Genomic DNA, 7,984 nt, shown 5'->3' with positions numbered 1-7,984 from the left:
TATTTTTTTTATCTGCACTGTTAACTGCAGTTCTCTGGGGCATGTTATAAACAAAATGTATTATACATCTAGTGTTCTGGTTGAACTGTAGATGGGCTCCCTCATAAATGTAAGAAGGCACTCAGCAGGTTTTAAACAAGAGGAGGAAATACTGCTGAAAGGAATGATCAGACTTGCAAACTGTGACATAAAATTCATCTGACTAAGTAAACACAGGAAAAAAAGTACTGAGATGGCTAGACCTATGTCAGCAGAGGAAATTGGGGACCTCTAGAAGTGTTTCTGTGAAAACTATCTCCAAAAGAGGTATTTTCAGGCAGTAAGATTATGGATGAGGGAGTTGTTGGATTGTGAGCCAAGTTTTTAATTATTCTGAAAGAGAAAATGAAATGGTTTTGGGGACAGAGAGTGTGGGGGAAATGGATCTTCCAGCAATGAAGTCTGCAAAACATATCCACTACTTCATGTAGGATGCACAGTAACAGAGAGAGGACAAACAGCAGCAGGCTGACTGTCTGTCCATTCATACACTACCTGTTTCTGAGTGGCATCAAAAATTTCACAGGAAAAGTAGATAAAATGCCATAGCAGGCAGTCCAGAGTAACTCATTTGGAGAGAAAGTCTCTCCCTAATCAATAATGTTTGACCTATGTGCTATATGGTATCTTTTGTTTTGTAAATGTTTTCTATGGAAACTCTTTTCCCATTTTAAATATCTCATCTGGTTTTGATTCCTAGGAAAACTCTGGACTGAGCTGAAACTTATGGCTGTACTTGCCTTTATTGGTGCTAAATATTTTGCCTGATAATTTTGTTGGATATCCTTCGTTCTTTTATTTTTTTTCAAGTGAATGAGTAGTAGGAATATAGTTGGCCACAGCTCTATTAATAAAACCAAATTCAAGTAGAGAATGTATTTTTGCTGGAATGAAAATTGCTTAATAAAACTGTCAGAGTCACAATAATTTTGTTACAAAAGAAAACTGGAAAAAATGTTCCAGAAACACAAAAAGTCCCATCTTGCATTTCATTTTGAAATCCTATTTCATTTCAACATTATTTGATTTTATATTATGTTTTTAGAGTCTCAGATTAAATATCCTGATACTCCTGGATCAAGTTCTATTTTCAGAATGCTCATTTGTGAACGACTTGGAAATTTTCAGTTCTTACTGTGATTCAGAACAGCAGCTTTGCAATACAAAACAGGGCATCCTGAAATGGAGATTTTATCCTCAGCTATAGCTTTGCTACAAATCATAGAATCACAGAGTAGTTTCAGTTAGAGAACATCTCCTTAGAGATCACCTACTTCCAAGCCCCCTGCCATGGGCAGGGACACCTTCTGCTATAACAGGTTGCTCAAAGCCCCATCCAACCTGGCCTTGAAAAATTCCAGGGTCAGGGCACCAACAGCTTGTCTGGGCTACATGTTCCTGTGTCTCACCATCCTTGGAAGGGTTTCATCCTAAGAACTTAATTCTAATATCTAATATAATATCTTATCTAAACATGTCCTGTTCCAGTTTAAAGCTATCCCCTCCTTGTCCTCTCACTCCATGCCTTCATAAAATGTCCCTCTCCAGCTTTCTTGTAGACCCCCTCCAGGTACTGGAAGGGCACAAGGAGGTCAATCTGAAGCCTTCTCTTCTTCAGGCTGAACAAGTCCAGGTCTCTCAGCATCTCTTCACAGAAGTGCCCCAGCCCTCTGATCATATTCATGGCTTTCCTCTGAACCCTCTCCAACATCAACATCCTTCCAATATCCCATCCAGCTGGGATCCCAAAGCTGGATGCAGCACTCCAGGTGTGGTCTCACCAGAATATAGCTATAGAAGCTTTTCTTGTTGCCCTTGATGTCTCAGGCTAGATGACACACAATCAGGGCTCTCACTTTCATAAACTCTCTCAGCAGCCAGATCCCCAGATGCTAAGACAATTCCTTTGTCTTCCTCCCAGGCTACCTGTCCTCACCTCCACTCTCTGTGATATGTGCCAGCCATTGTTTCCTCTCTGTCCTTGTTGTCAGTCTTAATTTTTTCACTGTGTCATTGAAAGTGAATTATCCTGTGTGCTTAATAATAATTAACACCCCTCTCTGGACTTCTGTTTTCACTCTATTATTCTGGTATGAATTGTCCAGAACCAAGCAAAGTTATTCCAGATACGGATCATATAAGACATATAATGTTATTCACATCTTCTTCATGTTGTCATAATTTTTATATTATTTTTCTCAAATTTGATTATATAAGATGATTTGAGCTTATAGACCACCATTAAATAAGCTGTGTCACATGCACACCCATACACACAGCTTTACTCTGTAGCTTTACTGTCCCAGAGAGAAGCTGAGATATTTTTCTTGGATGCTTATTCATGGACACCTTACTTTTGATATTCTTTGGACACAACTTGATATTTATCACCTCTGACTTTTATGTACCTTTTGTTGCCAAGGTGGGAAAATTTTATAAGTGTTACTTCTGGCTATGTATTGTCTTTCTGCTCAGGAGAATGGGGTGAGCACTTGTGCTGGAGTTCCCACTTAACAATCATCCAACCTCACAATATTATGGCATGGTTTGCATTCAGTATTTCTAATTTATTTTTTGGCATTTCTGTCAATGCTCCTTGTTTTTATCATCATGGTTTACTGAATACTGCTTACAGAGTGTGTTGTCCCTCTTAGGGTACTGAGGATAATGCCTCCAAACTCCTCCCAGCTCTAGAAATAGATACTTATTGCACTTTATCTAACCTAGATCTAGACAGCAGAAAAATGAACTGCATAGTACATCTATGTGCACTTAATGAGGAAGCTGACAAAATACAGGCCTTGATTGTGAAATGCCTTCTTAAAAAGAAGTTATTTATAGTCCAGCTGAGTGGCTATCTCCATGGTCACCTGTCTCATGTTGACACTACATCCCATCCAGCAGAGGATCTGTCTATTATTCAGCAGTGCTTCCAGTATGTGGCTTGGGTGTATAGGCCTCTTGCTGGCTGCATTTCCCAGATGGACACAAAACCCTGTGCTGAAATTGGTGTCTGATTTCTTGAGTGGGTGTAGGAGACCCTCTCCCTCTCCCTCTCCCTCTCCCTCTCCCTCTCCCTCTCCCTCTCCCTCTCCCTCTCCCTCTCCCTCTCCCTCCCCTTTAAAATTATTAGGACCTGCTTTTGTTTTGTATTGACATGCCCCCAATACAGGTGAGAATTTTGGATGGAGAAAGTGACTGAATTGTCCCAACATTTCTCTCTCAAGAGCGAGATATACAGAATACTCATATACTATGGAAAACTCCATCTGAAGTTAGTCCCTGACTCAGGCAGAGCAGAATTACTGTTAGGTGACTGTCCCAATAACAAGGCTTTATTTAGTATGGGATGGTCATGAATGTCTGTCTTGTTCCTCAGCCTCGTGCGCCTGGGAAACTCCACTAAGTGCACAGTCTCTAAAGCTAGCATAGTCCTAAAGGAGATTTCATGCAAGGTGAATCAAGATTTAAAAAATCCCTGACAGTGTTACAGAGGTACTTCAGACTCCCATTACTCACTCCTTGCTTGCATGTGAGTTACTTACTCACCTCACTGCTTACAGGTCTCATTCCACACCTCTGCACCAGACTGTGTCTCTTCAGCTTCTTGTTTAACTATTTTGCTGTGCTCAGCAATGAAATATAGTACATAAAGTGAATCATTCACTTTTGCAGCATGTGGGAGTTAAATACCATGTTATAAACAAGTCTTGGGACTCCGAGCCCTCAAGCCTGATCTCATTCTCTCCCTAATATATAGACCTGACAGGGCTACTGATGTGCTCTGGCCACTCCATACTCTGCCAATGAAAAATGCTTTATGCCTCCCAGCACTCTTGTCTGCTTTAATTAGTTCATAATCTCATTGGAAGGATGTAGCAGCACCCGCTGCAATGGGGTTTCTAGTCTGTAGCTAAGGCTCAGTGAAACACTAATGTAACCAGCAGTAATTTTCAGAGAAGAAAACCAGCAAGCCTCCTGGTCCCTTTACAAATTTTCAAAGTCAGTGGTGACACTGTGCAATGAAGGACCAGAACCCTGCTTTCCTGGAGAGTTTCCTCTACGCAGAGTTTGTGCTCCCCAGGAGCAGAACAGCAGCAGGGAGAAAAAGATGGGCATTTCTGGGCATATCTAGGTCCATACAGAATCTGCATTCTTCTTCCAATCTTGCTAGACTGGGCTAGCTGTGTTTTGGGAGCTGCAGGGTGGCTTTTCTGGGTAGTTTGAGGTTGGTGCTGTGCTGGTGTGTGAGAGCGTGTCTTTGCGGGCAGCGTTTGTTGCACATGGAGTCTGGAGACGGCAACGCTGCTGCAAGGAACACACTGAGCCTCAACTCATAAGTGCTCTCTGGCAGTACAATTCACATTGTATAGACAAGGAGAGCCCCAAACCCAGACCTTTATGAGAAAGGCAGGACAGAGATCTAAAATGCTGTTGTTGCTTGCTTTCTGTTTCTTTCAAAAATGACTCTGTGCCACAGTAAACATGGCTAACAACTCTGCCTGCTCGTTCAGAGTGCTGGCTAAGGGAGCTCACATCTGCCTGCAATCGACTGTGTAGACACATCCTACGTGGCTTCTGTACTGGAGCTGGCTCCTCTCCTCCTAGCTCTGAACACAGGCAGAGTTCACGTGTGTCCCTTTGCACCCGCACCTATAAGCACACCCAGACCGAGGGGATGGAGGCTTTATGGGAATTAGCCTTTTCCTGAGGTGTGAAAAATCTTTTTAGGTCTGGCAGCCATATGAATTCAATGTAATAGGTTGTAATTGGGCATGTCCTGGCTTGTTTGCACTCTTAATAACAACACAGCCTTCATAATTTGACACAGATATAACCCATTCTGTCACAATGGTAGTTTGCCAAGATTTATTCTTTTCACAAGGAACACAGATTCTTTTAATGTCTAAAAGCTAATGAGGAAGGCTTTTCCAAGTGCAATGTGATTACATAGAAATACTTTTTTTTTCTCTTTTCTCTTTTCTTTTCTTTTCTTTTCTTTTCTTTTCTTTTCTTTTCTTTTCTTTTCTTTTCTTTTCTTTTCTTTTCTTTTCTTTTCTTTTCTTTTCTTTTCTTTTCTTTTCTTTTCTTTTCCTTTTCTTTCTTCCCTCTCCTCTCCTCTCCTCTCCTCTCCTCTCCTCTCCTCTCCTCTCCTCTCCTCTCCTCTCCTCTCCTCTCCTCTCCTCTCCTCTCCTCTCCTCTCCTCTCCTCTCCTCTCCTCTCCTCTCCTCTCCTCTCCTCTCCTCTCCTCTCCTCTCCTCTCCTCTCCTCTCCTCTCCTCTCCTCTCCTCCTCCCCGTTTCTTTCCAGACAACACAGCTACTGCAGAAGGATGTGGGGATAAAATTGCTCCCACCCCCCACCCTTGATGTAAGCAACAAAGTAGCTCACTTCCTGTACTTTCTGTGAACTTTCTGACAAATAAATGAAGCCATATTTGATAGGAACTCATAAACGCTTCTTATACTGCTCTTTGGAAAACCTGGTAAATCAGTGTACAAAAGAGACCTCAATGATTTCCCAGTTTATTCTTCCAAAAATAATCTCTCTTCCCATATTTCAGAAATTGGAATTTATTATAGTGTGGAATGATGCCCTTTGTTGGAAACAGTGAGTCTGTGACTTTTGTTACTGTGCATCAGGTAATGACAGAAAGACATCTGCATTATGGACCTGTTTTCTTTTTTTAAACTCTTTACTGTCTTTACAATGTTAAGTGTTTCTGTACTATTTTGAAAGTCCTTCCCAAATGTCTGCCATTTTTTCTCTGCAATTCATTCCCATCTTTATCTGCCTGCCACTACTCTTGTTCTTTTAGGCTTACAATGTCTTGATTTTCTTTTCTTTCCAAACACCACTGGTTTGAAAATCACCTTCTCTTAAGATCCTGCCATTCAAAACAGCCTTCTTGTATCTCTGCTTCACTGCTTCACCACGTATTCCAAACCTCAACTGAAAGCACAATTTTTTTTTTGGCTGTATTAATATCAACACAGACATTGACCTATAATTCAGTGTTTTAATATCTTCACCATATAGCCCTACTCATTTCAAACCACCATCTTGTAACCTGCGTGAAGGAGATTCTTTTGTATGACTGAAACGCCATTTAGACACATTGCATTTAGCTTGATTTTTTTTCATATGAATTTAAAAAAATAATATGCAATTTATATGTTTGTTAGATGCTGTTTTAAGATGGGATAAAAATTGGCACGCTCTGGGCTGTTAGGTATGCTCAATAGCCTTTTTTGAGAGGAGAGAAGGAGGTTATCTGGCTCCTTGCTTTTTGCTCTGTCAACAAGTCTGAAGATTTCAGAAAAAGCTGCACCATATCCTATGTGGGAGAAAAGGCAACACTACTTCTAGAGGTGACAGAAAGATTTTGTTTTGGTTAATGAAAAGCACGGCCTTCTGGTGCCACAGTGAAATTATCCAGCTATAGTATATGGATGTGGTGGGATGAGGAATGATATGATACTCAGCATGTGTCTAGACGTGTTCCCTTAAAGTCTTGACACCAAATGCTATCGTACAAAACCACCTTTTTCAGGGATCATGTATGTGTTTATTTAAATATGGATGGCAGATTTGTAGAAAAAGTTAAGTCAAGAAACAGACAATATTGCACATAACAGTGGAAATTCATTCAGAGTATGAATTTCTGAAGGTTGTGTATAATGATAACATTCTTAGACAAAGAACAACTCATCAACATCAGATGATTTAGCTTCATATTTTGACATCAGGAAAAAGAACTTTTGTAATTAGAAATAAATTTTTTCATTGTGAAATCCAGTTTCAAAAAATAATTTGGGCACCTGGGAACCTAAATTAGACTGGGAATTAATAGTGTTTCTTGGAAATGTATGCACCTTCCAAATTTTTGTACCACTGCTAGTAGAATAAAACTGAATTCCAACAGAAATAATTGGGAAATTTCAACAATTTAACTGATGCATCTAAAGATATTTCAGGGTTGTCTAACTAAAAAATGCCAGAAAACCACTCAAAGACTAAATTAACTTGCTGTGAATGTCGGAAATTTCACAGCCTTGAATTAATTGTTTTGCAGTAGCAACAAAACAACATTTTTGCAGCAGACTCTTAGGACTAAAAAGTAACTTTTGAAAGAGAGGGACGTGTGTGATGGAATGACAGGCAAAAGCTTCTATGCAAGGAATAGCACTCCTGATGAACCCAAAGTGGTGAACAAATTTTAGAGGTGAGCTTGGAGGAAAATAAAAATCTGATCTGTTTCTCTATCTTTTGGAAGATCTTTCCTACTGACTTTATTTATAGGGTCCTTTGCAAAGCTGATATTCAATCTTATCACACTGCCATTTTCTCCTGTGGTTTGGAGCAGCTCCAGATGACACCCTGGTGTAACCATCTCAGAGTGCATCTATACCTCATGTCTCAGCATGTGAAGAGGAGCCTGTCCATAGTCAGTCATTTGTGCTGAGACAGCACGAATTGTTAATAGCACAAACAAAAAAAAAGAGAATACTTTGGTAAAAAAAAAAAAAAGGCAATTTTTCAATTTTTCTTGAGAACTATTCAGATATTGGCATTTTTGAGCAGTGAATGTACTTTCATGGTCATTTTCACACACTGTTGGTATGGGTATTTAAAGATTTCTCTGGAGAGTGGTTCAAACACAATTTGACAGCTCATGTCAAACATCCTTGGGGCTGCTGAAGCCCATCAACAGAGCAGATCTGGTTTTGGGCATTATCCTGGTTTGAGGAGTCGTGCTGTGATGCCAAGGGTCTCATGGTGGCACATGTGCTGTGGTCCCGGGCTGGTGGGGCCACAAAGCCCTTCAGTGAGGTGGACTGGAGGGATCCCCCAGCTCAGTACCCTCCTCCTGCTGTGCTCATAAACCTTGCCAGGCTGGGCAGAGCAGACCTCTGGCCCCAGCCCACTCTGTATCCTCAGACTAA

The sequence above is a fragment of the Agelaius tricolor genome, unplaced genomic scaffold (assembly GCF_023055355.1).
Source record: "Agelaius tricolor isolate 1412-34295 unplaced genomic scaffold, bAgeTri1.0.p SCAF_1, whole genome shotgun sequence".
Taxonomy (NCBI): domain Eukaryota; kingdom Metazoa; phylum Chordata; class Aves; order Passeriformes; family Icteridae; genus Agelaius; species Agelaius tricolor.
The sequence above is the reverse complement of the archived record's forward strand: the minus strand, read 5'-3'. Positions refer to the sequence as shown.